General features: G+C 44.4%; 1 protein-coding gene across 1 annotated transcript in view; it reads left to right on the forward strand.

Annotated features, from left to right (window-relative positions):
- LOC118377119 (myc box-dependent-interacting protein 1) overlaps positions 1-17,331 on the forward strand; it is a 160,236-nt gene that overhangs the window by 62,313 nt on the left and 80,592 nt on the right. The gene's annotated exons all lie outside the window — the stretch shown is intronic.

Raw genomic sequence — 17,331 nt, forward strand, 5'->3', positions numbered from 1 at the left:
TAACAACATGGTGGGTGTTTACATTTTTTTTTTTGCACCTTGTCAGCTATGGGATTCAACCTAGCGACCTTTCTGGTTACAGGGCCAATACTCAAACTGCTATGCTATCTGTCGCCACACCAGCCGGGTTCACTCAGTATTGGACATCAATGTCCGAGGACATCATTGTAAGATGACGTGGGAACTGGCCACTTTAGGGGCAAAAGTGAGCGTTGTTTCCTTTCAAGTCCCTTTCAGTTTTGCTAGGGTGTTGTGGAAACTCAAATTGGTCTACACGGACAAGTTCTGGCCTGGTTTATATCTTATTTGTCGGAAAGATATCAGTTTTGTCTCTGTGAATGGTTTGTCCTCTGACAAATCAACTGTAAATTTCGGTGTTCCTCAAGGTTCCGTTTTAGGACCACTATTGTTTTCACTATATATTTTACCTCTTGGGGATGTCATTCGAAAACATAACTTTCACTGCTATCAATTTTGCTAGGGTGTTGTGGATGGAGATGGTGGAGTGGCCACTGAAATTTGACTCAATTTTCTATCGCCGGACTCAAACCTGCAACTTTTGGAATCAAAAGCCCCCCAACCCCCCCCGGTCTACAACACCCTAGCGAAATTTAAACCTGCCTCAAAGTGTCTCGAAGTAGGGCCGCCGATCTAGGATCAGTATTCTGAGAGGCTTTATTCAGTTGGAAATCTCTGAGTAAAGGAATCAGTGCATTCACAAGGAAATCACTGTGTTTACATGGAGCCTAATGAATCCGTAATAAACTGCTGCGAACACACACACACACACACACACACACACACACACACACACACACACACACACACACACACACACACACACACACACACACACACACACACACACACACACACACACACACACACACACACACACACCACTCTAGCGAATGACAGTGAGAGTAGACTGCTGACTATTATTTGGAAGATATTCCAAAGGAAAGATCCTCTCTGTCTGAGTGGTAAACATAGTTATATGCATAAAGAGACAGAGGAGTGACTGGACTCTGGCTTTGGAGAAAGAGAGACAGGCTGTAGAGACTGGAGAGAGAGACAGGCTGTAGAGACTGGAGAGAGAGAGACAGGCTGTAGAGACTGAGGGGAGACAGGCTGTAGAGACTGGAGAGAGAGAGACAGGCTATAGAGACTGGAGAGAGAGAGACAGGCTATAGAGACTGGAGAGAGAGAGACAGGCTGTAGAGACTGGAGAGAGAGAGACAGGCTGTAGAGACTGAGGGGAGACAGGCTGTAGAGACTGGAGAGAGAGAGAGACAGGCTGTAGAGACTGGAGAGAGAGAGACAGGCTATAGAGACTGGAGAGAGAGAGGTGGTAGAGAGCGAGAGAGGGAGATGGTAGAGAGCGAGAGAGAGAGCGAGAGGCGGTAGAGAGAGAGAGAGAGAGGGTAGAGAGAGAGAGAGGTGGTGGTAGAGAGAGAGAGAGAGGTGGTAGAGAGAGAGAGAGAGAGAGAGAGAGGAGGTGGTAGAGAGAGAGAGGAGAGGTGGTAGAGAGAGAGAGAGAGAGAGAGAGAGAGAGAGAGAGAGAGAGAGAGAGAGAGAGAGAGAGAGGTGCAATAGTTATATTAAATTCCTTAAATAATTATGCAGAGAGAGAGAGAGAGAGAGAGGTGGTAGAGAGAGAGAGAGAGAGGTGGTAGAGAGAGAGAGAGAGAGAGAGAGAGAGAGAGAGAGAGAGAGAGAGAGAGGGAGAGAGAGAGGTGGTAGAGAGAGAGAGAGAGAGAGAGAGGTGGTAGAGAGAGAGAGAGAGAGGTGGTAGAGAGAGAGAGAGAGAGAGGTGGTAGAGAGAGAGAGAGAGATGGTAGAGAGCGAGAGAGAGAGAGGTGGTAGAGAGAGAGAGAGAGAGAGAGAGAGAGAGAGAGAGAGAGAGAGAGGTGGCAGAGAGAGAGAGAGGTGGTAGAGAGAGAGAGAGAGAGAGAGAGAGAGAGAGAGAGAGAGAGAGAGAGGGAGATTAACAGAGAAAACAGATGTATGTCTTTCACCCACTGGGTTTTTACCGACAGCCAAATATAATTACTATTAAGAAATATATGCATTTTCATAAAACTGCTTGGCACTGATACGGGCAATAGTTATATTAAATTCCTTAAATAATTATGCAGTAATAAATGGTTTAAGAGTAAAGTACACGCAGTAATTCTACCCAGTGAGGACTATTGAATTTGAAGTTAAAAGAATCCCAGATACTTGACTTCAACATACAATACATGATATCCTCCTGACTAATGACCTAGAGCTTTAGGTCTACACTCCCTGTCCTTAGAATGTAAACTCAGCAACAGGGTATTATGGTAATAATAATAATATAATATATGCCATTTAGCAGACGCTTTTATCCAAAGCGACTTACAGTCATGTGTGCATACATTCTACGTATGGGTGGTCCCAATGTGGAATCGAACCCACTACCCTGGCGTTACAAGCGCCATGCTCTACCAACTGAGCTACAGAAGGACCAGATTATTTTCCTCCGTAGTTTCATCAGGGGTTCAATATCGCCTGGTGTGGAGGTCCTGGATGGCAGGAAACTTGGCCCCAGTGATGTACTGGGCCATTCGCATTACCCTCAGTAGTGCCTTGCAGTCGGAGGACGAGCAGTTGCCATACCGGGCAGTGATGCTACCAGTCAGGATGCTCTCGATGGTGCAGCTGTAGAACCTTTTTAGGATCTGAGGACCCATGCCAAAGCTTTTCAGTCCCCTGAGGGGGAATAGGTTTTGTCGTGCTCGCTTCACGACTGTCTTAGTGTGTTTGGACCATGTTAGTTTGTTAGTGATACGCCAAGGAACTTGAAGCTCTCAACCTGCTCCACTACAGCCCCGTCAATGAGAATGGGGGCTTGCTCTGTCCTCTTTTTCCTGTAGTCTACAATCATCTCCTTTGTCTTGATCACGCTGAGGGAGAGAGAGATTGTTGTCCTGGAACCACACGGCCAGGTCTCTGACCTCCTCCCTATAGGCTGTCTCGTTGTTGTCTGTGATTCGTTGTGGCCTACCACTTTTGTGTCATCGGCAAATTTAATGATGGCGTTGGAGTCGTGCCTGGCTATGCAGTCATGAGTGAAGAGGGAGTACAGGAGGGGGCTGAACACGCACCCCTGAGGGGCCCCTGTGTTGAGGATCAGCGTGGCTGATATGTTGTTACCTACCCTTGCCACCTGGGGGTGCCCAGTCAGGAAGTCCAGGATCCAGTTGCAGATGGAGGTGTTTAGTCCCAGGGTCCTTAGCTTATTGATGAGCTTTGAGGGCACTATGGGTTGAACGCTGAGCTGTAGTCAATGAACAGCATTCTCACATAGATGTTCCTTTTGTCCAGGTGAGAAAGGGCAGTGTGGAGTGCAATAGACACTGCATCAGCTGTGGATCTGTTGTGGCGGTATGCAAATTGGAGTGGGTCTAGGGTTTCTGGTATAATGATGTTGATGTGAGACATGACCAGCTATTCAAAGCACTTCATGGCTACAGATAAGAGTGCTACGGGTTGGTCGTCATTTAGGCAGGGTACCTTGGTGTTCTTGGGCACAGGAACTACGGTGGTCTGCTTAAAACATGTTGGTATTACAGACTCGGACAGGAAGAGGATGAAAATGTCAGTGAAGACACTTGCCAGTTGGTTACCAATGCTTGCAGTACACATCCTGGTGATCCGTCTGGCCCTGTGGCCTTGTGAATGTTGATCTGTTTAAAGGTCTTACTCACATTGGCTGCGGAGAGCGTGATCACAGTCTTCCGGTACAGCTGGTGCTCTCATGCATGTTTCAGTGTTTTTTTGCCTTGAAGCGAGCATATAAGTAGTTTAGCTCGTCCTGTAGGCTCGTGTCACCGGGCAGCTCTCGGCTGTGCTTCCCTTTGTAGTCTGTAATGGTTTGCAGGTCCTGCCACATCTGACGAGATTCAGAACCGGTGTAGAACGACTCGATCTTAGTCCTGTATTGATGCTTTGCCTGTTTGATGGTTTGTCGGAGGGCATAGCGGGATTTCTTATAAGCTTCCGGGTCAGAGTCCCGCTCTTTAAAAGCGGCAGCTCCAGCCTTTAGCTCAGTGCGGATGCTGCCTGTAATCCATGATTTCTGGTTGGAGTATGTAAGTACGGTCACTGTTGGGATGACGTCATTGATGCACTTATTAATGAAGCCAGTGACAGAAGTGGTGTACTCCTCAATTCCATCAGAAGAATCCCGGAACATATTCCTATCTGTGCTAGCAAAACAGTCTGTAGCTTAGCATCTGCTTCATCTGACCACTTACTCATTGAGTCACCGGTGCTTCCTGCATTATTTTATATCTAGTAAGCAGGAATCAGGAGGATAGAATTATGGTCAGATTTATGAAACGGAGGGCTACGGAGAGCTTTGTACGCTTCTCCCTGTGTGGGGTAAAGGTGGGCTGGTGTTTTTTTTCCCCTCTGGTTGCACATTTAACTGATAGAAATGAGGTAAAACTTATTTCGTAGTTTGTCTGTATTTTATTATCGATTGGCGAATAGGACCAATGGTAAAGGTAGATCAGCCTCTCGTCGTTGGATCCTTGGTTGCACATTTAACTGATAGAAATGAGGTAAAACTTATTTCGTAGTTTGTCGGTAGATCACCCTCATTGCCGTTGGAGGAATCCCAGAAGATATTCCAGTCTGTGCTGCATAACAGTCCTGTAGTTTAGCATCTGTTTCACCACTTTTTTATTGATCAAGTCACTGGTGCTTTAATTTGTTCTTCTAAGCAGGAATCAGGATATCTTTCAAAGATATTTCGTAACAAATACCTTCACAGATCTTCATTGTCAAGGGTTTAAACACTGTTTCCCATGCTTGTTCAATGCACCATAAACAATTAATGAACATTGCACCTGTGGAACGGTTGTTAAGACACTAACATATTACAGACGGTAGGCAATTAAAGTCACAGTTATGAAAACTTAGGACATTAAAGAGGCCTTTCTACTGACTGTGAAAAAAAAGAAAGATGCCCAGGGTCCCTGCTCATCTGTGTGAATGTGCCTTAGGCATGCTGCAAGGAGGCATGAGGACTGGAGATGTGACCAGGGCAATAAATTGCAATGTCCGTACTGTGAGACGCCTAAGACAGTGCTACAGGGAGACAGGACGGACAGCTGATCGTCCTAGCAGTGGCAGACCACGTGTAACAACACCTGCACAGGATCGGTACATCCGAACATCACACCTGCGGGACAGGTACAGGATGACAACAACAACTGCCTGAGTTACACCAGGAATGCACAATCCCTCCATCAGTGCGCAGACTGTCCGCAATAGGCTGAGTGTGGCTGGACTAGACAGGACTGGCAAAAAAGTGCTCTTCACTGACGAGTCGCTGTTTTGTCTCACCAGGGGTGATGGTCGGATTCACGTTTATCGTCGAAGGAATGAGCGTTACACCGAGGCCTCTACTCTGGAGCGGGATCGATTTGGAGGTGGTGGGTCCGTCATGGTCTGGGTCGGTGTGTCACAGCATCATCGGACTGAGCTTGTTGTCATTGCAGGCAATCTCAACGCTGTGCGTTACAGGGATGTAATCCTCCTCCCTCATGTGGTACCCTTCCTGCAGGCTCATACTAACATGACCCTCCAGCATGAAAATGCCATTAGCCATACTGCTCATTCTGAGCGTGATTTCCTGCAAGACAGGAATGTCAGTGTTCTGTCATGGCCAGCAAAGAGCCCGGATCTCAATCCCAATGAGCACGTCTGGGACCTGTTGGATCGGAGGGTGAAGGCTTAATGCAGCTGGTGACCACACCAGATACGGACTGTTACTTTTGACCCCTCCCCCTTTGTTTTTGGGACATATTATTCCATTTCTCTTAGTCACATGTCTTTGGAACTTGTTCAGTTTATGTGTCAGTTGTTGAATATTAGGTTCATACAAATATTTACACATGTTAAGTTTGCTGAAAATAAACGCAGTTGACAGTGAGAGGAAGTTTATTTTTTTGCTCAGTTTATGTTATGATATTTTTTGTTGTTGTAGAAATGTCCTCTGGTCTGATCCTAACTGACCTAAGACAGGGAATGTTTACTAGGATTAAGTGTCAGGAATTGTGAAAAACTGAGTTTAAATCTATTTGGCTGAGGTGTATGTAAACATCTAACTGTATATACAGTATATAATAACCTAATGTCTACACTACTACTGTAAGGTCTACACACTCAGTCCTTGGAATGTTTTTATTTTGTATTTATTTTACCAGGTCAGTGGACCGAGAACACATTCTCATTTACAGCAACAACCTGGGGAGAGGAGATGCATGAGCCAATAGAAAGCTGGGGATGGTCAGGTGACCGTGATGGCATAAGGGCCCAGGGTTAACACCCCTACTCTAACAATACGTTCCATGGGATCTTTAGTGACCTCAGAGAGTCAGGACACCGGGGTTAACACCCCTATTCTAACAATAAGTGCCATGGGATCTTTAGTGACCACAGAGAGTCAGGACACCAGGGTTAACACCCCTACTCTAACAATACGTTCCATGGGATCTTTAGTGACCACAGAGAGTCAGGACTCCAGGGTTAACACCCCTATTCTAACAATAAGTATCATGGGATCTTTAGTGACCACAGAGAGTCAGGACTCCAGGGTTAACACCCCTACTCTAACAATACGTTCCATGGGATCTTTAGTGACCACAGAGAGTCAGGACACCAGGGTTAACACCCCTACTCTAACAATACGTTCCATGGGATCTTTAGTGACCACAGAGAGTCAGGACTCCAGGGTTAACACCCCTATTCTAACAATAAGTATCATGGGATCTTTAGTGACCACAGAGAGTCAGGACACCAGGGTTAACACCCCTACTCTAACAATACGTTCCATGGGATCTTTAGTGACCACAGAGAGTCAGGACTCCAGGGTTAACACCCCTATTCTAACAATAAGTATCATGGGATCTTTAGTGACCACAGAGAGTCAGGACTCCAGGGTTAACACCCCGACTCTTACAATAAGTACCATGGGATCTTTAGTGACCTCAGAGAGTCAGGACACCAGGGTTAACACCCCTATTCTAACAATAATTTCCATGGGATCTTTAGTGACCACAGAGAGTCAGGACACCCGTTTAACATCCCATCCGAAAGACAGCACCCTACACAGGGCAACGTCCCCAATCACTGCCCTGGGACACTGGGATATTCATTTTTAGACCTGCGGAAGGAGTGTCACCTTACTGGCCCTCGTACACCAACACGTCTCCCATCCAACGACCAACCAGGACCAACCCTGCTTAGCTTCAGAGGAATGCTTCATGTCCCAGTCCTTAGATTGTGTATATATACAATGCATTCGAATGTATTCAGACCCCTTGACTTTTTCCACATTTTGTTATGTAACAGCCTTATCAATCTACACGCAATACCCCATAATGACAAAGTGAATACAGGTTTTAAAAATGTTTGTACATTTATTATAAATAAATACAGAAATACCATATTTACATAGCTCAGTTGGTAGAGCATGGCGCTTGTAACGCCAGGGTAGTGGGCTCGATTCCCGGGACCACCCATACGTAGAATGTATGCATACATGACTGTAAGTCGCTTTGGATAAGAGCGTCCGCTAAATGGCATATATTATATTATTATATTATATTATTATATTATTATATTATATATTATACCTATTCAGACCCTTTGCTATGAGACTCGAAATTGAGTTGGTGCATCCTGTTTCCATTGATCATCCTTGAGATGTTTCTACAACTTGGAGTCTACCAATGATCAATTAAATTGATTGGACATAGTCTATACTCTAACCACCTGACTAATGCCATAGTCTATACTCTAACCACCAGACTAATGCCATATAGTCTATACTCTAACCTCCTGACTAATGCCATAGTCTATACTCTAACCACCTGACTAATGCCATAGTCTATACTTTAACCACCTGACTAATGCCATAGTCTATACTCTAACCACCTGACTAATGCCATAGTCTATACTCTAACCTCCTGGCTAATGCCATAGTCTATACTCTAACCTACTGACTAATGCCATAGTCTATACTCTAACCACCTGACTAATGCCATAGTCTATACTCTAACCACCTGACTAATGCCATAGTCTATACTCTAACCACCAGACTAATGCCATAGTCTATACTCTAACCACCTGACTAATGCCATAGTCTATACTCTAACCACCTGACTAATGCCATAGTCTATACTCTAACCACCTGACTAATGCCATAGTCTATACTCTAACCACCTGACTAATGCCATAGTCTATACTCTAACCACCTGACTAATGCCATAGTCTATACTCTAACCACCAGACTAATGCCATAGTCTATACTCTAACCACCTGACTAATGCCATAGTCTATACTCTAACCACCTGACTAATGCCATAGTCTATACTCTAACCACCTGACTAATGCCATAGTCTATACTCTAACCACCTGACTAATGCCATAGTCTATACTCTAACCACCTGACTAATGCCATAGTCTATACTCTAACCACCTGACTAATGCCATAGTCTATACTCTAACCACCTGACTAATGCCATAGTCTATACTCTAACCACCTGACTAATGCCATAGTCTATACTCTAACCACCTGACTAATGCCATAGTCTATACTCTAACCACCTGACTAATGCCATAGTCTATACTCTAACCACCTGACTAATGCCATAGTCTATACTTTAACCACCTGACTAATGCCATAGTCTATACTCTAACCACCTGACTAATGCCATAGTCTATACTCTAACCACCTGACTAATGCCATAGTCTATACTCTAACCACCAGACTAATGCCATAGTCTATACTCTAACCACCTGACTAATGCCACAGTCTATACTCTAACCACCTGACTAATGCCATAGTCTATACTCTAACCACCAGACTAATGCCATAGTCTATACTCTAACCACCTGACTAATGCCATAGTCTATACTCTAACCACCTGACTAATGCCATAGTCTATACTCTAACCTACTGACTAATGCCATAGTCTATACTCTAACCACCAGACTAATGCCATAGTCTATACTCTAACCACCTGACTAATGCCATAGTCTATACTCTAACCACCTGACTAATTCCACAGTCTATACTCTAACCACCTGACTAATGCCATAGTCTATACTCTAACCACTGACTAATGACTAATGCCACTGACTAATCTAGTCTACTCTAACCTACTGACTAATGCCATAGTCTATACTCTAACCACCTGACTAATGCCATAGTCTATACTCTAACCACCTGACTAATGCCATAGTCTATACTCTAACCACCTGACTAATGCCATAGTCTATACTCTAACCACCAGACTAATGCCATAGTCTATACTCTAACCACCTGACTAATGCCATATAGTCTATACTCTAACCACCTGACTAATGCCATAGTCTATACTCTAACCTACTGACTAATGCCATAGTCTATACTCTAACCACCTGACTAATGCCATAGTCTATACTCTAACCACCTGACTAATGCCATAGTCTATACTCTAACCACCTGACTAATGCCATAGTCTATACTCTAACCACCAGACTAATGCCATATAGTCTATACTCTAACCACCTGACTAATGCCATAGTCTATACTCTAACCTACTGACTAATGCCATAGTCTATACTCTAACCACCTGACTAATGCCATAGTCTATACTCTAACCACCAGACTAATGCCATATAGTCTATACTCTAACCACCTGACTAATGCCATAGTCTATACTCTAACCTACTGACTAATGCCATAGTCTATACTCTAACCACCTGACTAATGCCATAGTCTATACTCTAACCACCTGACTAACGCCATATAGTCTATACTCTAACCACCTGACTAACGCCACAGAGTCTATACTCTAACCACCAGACTAATGCCATATAGTCTATACTCTAACCTCCTGACTAATGCCACAGAGTCTATACTCTAACCTGGTGTACAGTTGATGTCCCTCCACTTAGAACAGTGGTTTTTAACCTTGATAATTAATGTGCCACCATAATCTCATTTTGCTCTGTCCAAAGTACCTCCTAATGCACCATTGATCATTTGGCCCGTGTTCTCATAGTCTCCCCCCCCAAATAGGCTGCCTCCTCTGGCTAGGCAGATTCCCCCCAGGCGTAAGACAGTTTGAGAACCATTGCCTTTGGGGTGGATGTTAGACCCAGGCCATGAAGTGACAGTACAGAATCAGGTATGTTTCAACTCTGTGAACAGTTTCCTAGTTCTCATCACATCCACCAACATGTTTTTCCCTCTGAAAGATCAGTGCTGGAGATCACAAGGGACACAATTACAGAGTGACTGGATCCCACGGAGTGTGTCCTCCTCTCTTTGATGCCTGTAAATAAAGACATGACTGGTTTCCCCTGCAGACCAGACCAAGCTAAAGGGCTCCTCTCTGCCTATTGAACTTGGCTGTTGACAATGCCTCTGAAGTGGTCAGATCCACAGTCGGATCTCCCTCCTGCCCTTTAAAGGGGCGTTGCTCACTCAGACCAGAGTCTCCTCCGTGAATCGAGTGCCCAAACGCCACCCTATTCTCCATATAAACAGAGCAGTAGTAGTGAGAGTCCTGCACTATGTAGGGAACAGAGAGCCATTTGGGTTGTACCCTCTGTCGGCTATGCCTGTGGATGGCAGTGGTTTAGACATCAGCCCAACCAGCCAGCCAACCAGCCCAGGCCCTTCTTTTAGTAGAAGCCCATTGATGTTACTAAGGGTTATTAATTTACCCTGGGAAATAGAGAGAGAGAGAGAGAGAGAGAGAGAGAGAGAGAGAGAGAGAGAGAGGGACGCCCAGGCCAAAACAGAGGGAGATGGGGGGACCTTTCAAATAATGCCAGCCAGTCAACTTCTTCTGCTTTCATCTGGTGTCAGTGGGGTAAACCGGTCTTCACAAGGGCACCAGGGTTACCCACGGTTACCCACGGCTACCCACCACGGCCTAACCAACAAAGGCTGTTGCAAGGCGAGAGCTGGCAAAAAGGGAGAGAGAAGGAAGAGAGGAGAGAGAGAGAGAAAAACAGAAGAACGAGAGAGAAGGCATATTAACATTGCTGTACTATTCTCCAGTAAACAACTTGGTTGTTTTCTACTCTGGAACGGCGTTTTTGTGGGCTGTGGTCGGTGGGATGGTCGGTAGGATTGGTGTTGTGCGTTATTTGCTCTCCTCAAGGTAATGTTACAGCAGCTGTTTTTCAGCCACTTCCTGTTCCTGTTGTCCCTACTAACCTCTGGGTTAGGGCCTTTTGAAAAACACCTACAGAAACCACGACATTCCCTCCTAAAACCACAACAACTAACTAAAGAAACCATGTTATTACCTCGTAAAATCATGACAATTACCTCAATTTGTAGTTTCTCCAAGAGCTCTGTTTTTTTACTTGTTAACTTGTCTTAGATCACTGAGAGAGACCCGAAGAGTCGCCAAAAGATCCTGGTTTCGATCTGTGTTGTTGTCTGAGGTCAGGTCTCTGCTCTCTCATTCCTGTAAACTTCTCTCTCACATTCACTCACTGAGGTCCCTCTGTTTTGATAGGCTGAGACAGACGGGAGCCGTCATAAACACAGTGTCAATGACAGTCCAGATCAGTCAATGGCCCTTCCCTCAGTTGCAGCTCAGATAGATGTGACTGTGAGTGGTTTAGGTTTAAGGCAGAGTCCAGTCCAGAGAAGACAGGGGAAAAAATAATACCAGAAATGTATAAAAGCAGAAACAGCTAAAAGCAGCCTGAGCTAGCCGCCTGCAAAGAAAACAAAGCACGGCCCAGGGGACAAGCTCATTGCCGGACAGCTGGGCAGTGTGGATCCGAGTCACCGCAGCCTCTCGCCCGCCTCACACCGCCCGTCCGCTTCAGTCTGCTCTCATAAGTCCAGTCAGGCTGCCAAACGGCTGTAATTGAGGCCTGAATAAAGTCTCTACTACAGCTCTGAATAACTCAATGGACACTGCTTCAGTAGCAGGCCGCATGGACCCCTTCTACTGACCCCTTCTACTGACCCTTCTACTGACCCCGTCTACTGACCCCTTCTACTGACCCTTCTACTGACCCTTCTACTGACCCCTTCTACTGACCCCTTCTACTGACCCTTCTAAAAATCAAATCAAATTTTATTTGTCACATACACATGGTTAGCAGATGTTAAATGCGAGTGTAGCGAAATGCTTGTGCTTCTAGTTCCGACAATGCAGTGATAACCAACAAGTAATCTAACTAACAATTCCAAAACTACTGTCTTATACACAGTGTAAGGGGATAAGGAACATGTACATAAGGATATATGAATGAGTGATGGTACAGAGCAGCATACAGTAGATGGTATCGAGTACAGTATATACATATGAGATGAGTGTGTAGACAAAGTAAACAAAGTGGCATAGTTAAAGTGGCTAGTGATACATGTGTTACATAAGGATGCAGTCGATGATGTAGAGTACAGTATATACATATGCATATGAGATGAATAATGTAGGGTAAGTAACATTATATAAGGTAGCATTGTTTAAAGTGGCTAGTGATATATTTACATAATTCCCATCAATTCCCATTATTAAAATGGCTGGAGTTGGGTCAGTGTCAATGACAGTGTGTTGGCAGCAGCCACTCAATGTTAGTGGTGGCTGTTTAACAGTCTGATGGCCTTGAGATAGAAGCTGTTTTTCAGTCTCTCGGTCCCAGCTTTGATGCACCTGTACTGACCTCGCCTTCTGGATGATAGCGGGGTGAACAGGCAGTGGTTCGGGTGGTTGATGTCCTTGATGATCTTTATGGCCTTCCTGTAACAACGGGTGGTGTAGGTGTCCTGGAGGGCAGGTAGTTTGCCCCGGTGATGCGTTGTGCAGTCCTCACTACCCTCTGGAGAGCCTTACGGTTGAGGGCGGAGCAGTTGCCGTACCAGGCGGTGATACAGCCCGCCAGGATGCTCTCGATTGTGCATCTGTAGAAGTTTGTGAGTGCTTTTGGTGACAAGCCGAATTTCTTCAGCCTCCTGAGGTTGAATAGGCGCTGCTGCGCCTTCTTCACAACGCTGTCAGTGTGAGTGGACCAATTCAGTTTGTCTGTGATGTGTATGCCGAGGAACTTAAAACTAGCTACCCTCTCCACTACTGTTCCATCGATGTGGATAGGGGGGTGTTCCCTCTGCTGTTTCCTGAAGTCCACAATCATCTCCTTAGTTTTGTTGACGTTGAGTGTGAGGTTATTTTCCTGACACCACACTCCGAGGGCCCTCACCTCCTCCCTGTAGGCCGTCTCGTCGTTGTTGGTAATCAAGCCACTGACCCTTCTACTGACCCCTTCTACTGACCCTTCTACTGACCCTTCTACTGACCCTTCTACTGACCCTTCTACTGACCCCTTCTACTGACCCTTCTACTGACCCCTTCTACTGACCCTTCTACTGACCCCTTCTACTGACCCTTCTACTGACCCATTCCTTCTGCCCTCTCCCTATCTCTGTCTACCTCATTTTAATCTTAACCCATTCCTTCTGTTCTCTCTCTCTCTGTGTCTACCTCATTTTAATCTTAACCCATTCCTTCTACCCCTTCTCTCCTCTCTCTCTGTCTACATAATTTTAAATCTTAACCCATTCCTTCTGCCCTCTCTCGTGCCGCATACCTCATTTTAAACATTAACATTACCCAATTCCTTCTACCCCTCTCTCTACCCCTCTCTCTACCCCCCTCTCTCTGTCTACCTCATTTTAAACCTTAACCCATTCCAACTGCCCCCTCTCCTTTCCTCTCTCTGTCTACCTCATTTTAAACCTTAACCCATTCCTTCTACCCCTTCTCCTCTCTTGTCTGGCTACCTCATTTTAAACCTTAACCCATTCCTTCTACCCCCTCTCCTTTCCTCTCTCTGTCTACCTCATTTTAAACCTTAACCCATTCCTTCTACCCCTTTTCCTCTCTTGTCTGGCTACCTCATTTTAAACCTTAACCCATTCCTTCTACCCCTTCTCCTCTCTTGTTTGGCTACCTCATTTTAAACCTTAACCTATTCCTTCTACCCCCTCTCTCTCTGTTTACCTCATTTTAAACCTTAACCTATTCCTTCTACCCCCTCTCCTCTCTCTCTGTTTACCTCATTTTAAACCTTAACCCATTCCTTCTACCCCCTCTCCTCTCTCTCTGTTTATCTCATTTTAAACCTTAACCTAATCCTTCTACGACTCTTCTCTCTCTCTCTGGATACCTCATTTAATCCTTAACCTATTCCTTCTACCTCCTCCCCTTTCCTTTCTATGTCTAAGTCATTTTATACCTTAACCCATTCCTTCAACACCCCCTCTCGCTGTCTACCTCATTTTAAACCTTAACCTATTCCTTCTACCCCATCTCCTCTCTCTATGTCTACCTCATTTTAAACTTTAACCATTCCGTCTACCCCATCTCCTCTCTGTATACCTCATTTTAAACCTTAACCATTCCTTCTACCCCATCTCCTCTATGTCTACCTCATTTTAAACCTTAACCATTCCTTCTACCCCATCTCCTCTCTCTATGTCTACCTCATTTTAAACTTTAACCATTCCTTCTACCCCATCTCCTCTCTGTATACCTCATTTTAAACCTTAACCATTCCTTCTACCCCATCTCCTCTATGTCTACCTCATTTTAAACCTTAACCATTCCTTCTACCCCATCTCCTCTATGTCTACCTCATTTTAAACCTTAACCATTCCTTCTAGCCCATCTCCTCTATGTCTACATCGTTTTAAACCTTATCCATTCCTTCTACCCCATCTCCTCTATGTCTACCTCATTTTAAACTTTAACCATTCCTTCTACCCCATCTCCTCTCTGTATACCTCATTTTAAACCTGAACCCAGAGCCATAAGACTCTTTCTTAAACCAAGTTGGGTCAAGTTCTGTCATTCCAGGTAAACTATACTCAATCCAGTGTAATATTGTGGTCATTATGTTACCTAGCAAACTTATCCAGATTGTTGATATGTTGTTTAGTGTTGATATCTTATGGTTTTGTGACCAATTCTGTCCAGTATCAATTACAAATCCAATTTCTTAACTCTGTCAATTAAGTTTTTATTTTCTAGCATGTAAACGGTATACTAGACACTGACGGAGAAGAAAATCATGAATTGCAGCCACCAACAGGTCTGAACACGTTCCACAACATGTATGAACATATTGTGCAAAGTCTACTATCCGCCCTTAGACTTAGACAGTATTTCTCAACATGGGCCAAATGAAGAAGATGAGGAAGAGGATGGTTAGATTATAATGACAGTGTGCATTAACAGGGTGAGGGTGTTGTGATGGTGAGGAAGAGGATGGTTAGATTATAATGACAGTGTGCATTAACAGGGTGAGGGTGTTGTGATGGTGATGTTGAAGATGAGGAAGAGGATGGTTAGATTATAATGACAGTGTGCATTAACAGGGCGAGGGTGGTGTTGAAGATGATGAAGAGGATGGTTAGATTATAATGACAGTGTGCATTAACAGGGTGAGGGTGTTGTTGAAGATGATGAAGAGGATGGTTAGATTATAATGACAGTGTGCATTAACAGGGTGAGGGTGTTGTTGAAGATGATGAAGAGGATGGTTAGATTATAATGACAGTGTGCATTAACAGGGTGAGGGTGTTGTTGAAGATGATGAAGAGGATGGTTAGATTATAATGACAGTGTGCATTAACAGAGTGAGGGTGTTGTTGAAGATGATGAAGAGGATGGTTAGATTATAATGACAGTGTGCATTAACAGGGTGAGGGTGTTGTTGAAGATGATGAAGAGGATGGTTAGATTATAATGACAGTGTGCATTAACAGGGTGAGGGTGTTGTGATGGTGATGTTGAAGATGAGGAAGAGGATGGTTAGATTATAATGACAGTGTGCATTAACAGGGCGAGGGTGGTGTTGAAGATGATGAAGAGGATGGTTAGATTATAATGACAGTGTGCATTAACAGGGTGAGGGTGTTGTTGAAGATGATGAAGAGGATGGTTAGATTATAATGACAGTGTGCATTAACAGGGTGAGGGTGTTGTTGAAGATGATGAAGAGGATGGTTAGATTATAATGACAGTGTGCATTAACAGGGTGAGGGTGTTGTTGAAGATGATGAAGAGGATGGTTAGATTATAATGACAGTGTGCATTAACAGGGTGAGGGTGTTGTGATGGTGGTGATGAAGAGGATGGTTAGATTATAATGGCAGTGTGCATTAACAGGGTGAGGGTGTTGTGATGGTGAAGATGATGAAGAGGATGGTTAGATTATAATGACAGTGTGCATTAACAGGGTGAGGGTGTTGTGATGGTGAAGATGATGAAGAGGATGGTTAGATTATAATGACAGTGTGCATTAACAGGGTGAGGGTGTTGTTGAAGATGATGAAGAGGATGGTTAGATTATAATGACAGTGTGCATTAACAGGGTGAGGGTGTTGTGATGGTGGTGTTGAAGATGAGGAAGAGGATGGTTAGATTATAATGACAGTGTGCATTAACAGGGTGAGGGTGTTGTGATGGTGGTGTTGAAGATGATGAAGAGGATGGTTAGATTATAATGACAGTGTGCATTAACAGGGTGAGGGTGTTGTTGAAGATGATGAAGAGGATGGTTAGATTATAATGACAGTGTGCATTAACAGGGTGAGGGTGTTGTGATGGTGGTGATGAAGAGGATGGTTAGATTATAATGGCAGTGTGCATTAACAGGGTGAGGGTGTTGTGATGGTGGTGTTGAAGATGATGAAGAGGATGGTTAGATTATAATGACAGTGTGCATTAACAGGGTGAGGATGTTGTGATGGTGAGGAAGAGGATGGTTAGATTATAATGACAGTGTCCATTAACAGGGTGAGGGTGTTGTGATGGTGAAGATGATGAAGAGGATGGTTAGATTATAATGACAGTGTGCATTAAAAGGGCGAGGGTGGTGTTGAAGATGATGAAGAGGATGGTTAGATTATAATGACAGTGTGCATTAACAGGGTGAGGGTGTTGTTGAAGATGATGAAGAGGATGGTTAGATTATAATGACAGTGTGCATTAAGAGGGTGAGGGTGTTGTGATGGTGATGTTGAAGATGATGAAGGGGATGGTTAGATTATAATGACAGTGTGCATTAACAGGGTGAGGGTGTTGTGATGGTGAAGATGATGAAGAGGATGGTTAGATTATAATTACAGTGTGCATTAACAGGGTGAGGGTGTTGTTGAAGATGATGAAGAGGATGGTTAGATTATAATGACAGTGTGCATTAACAGGGTGAGGGTGTTGTTGAAGATGATGAAGAGGATGGTTAGATTATAATGACAGTGTGCATTAACAG

The sequence above is a fragment of the Oncorhynchus keta genome, chromosome 7 (assembly GCF_023373465.1).
Source record: "Oncorhynchus keta strain PuntledgeMale-10-30-2019 chromosome 7, Oket_V2, whole genome shotgun sequence".
In the NCBI taxonomy this organism is placed as follows: Eukaryota; Metazoa; Chordata; class Actinopteri; order Salmoniformes; family Salmonidae; genus Oncorhynchus; species Oncorhynchus keta.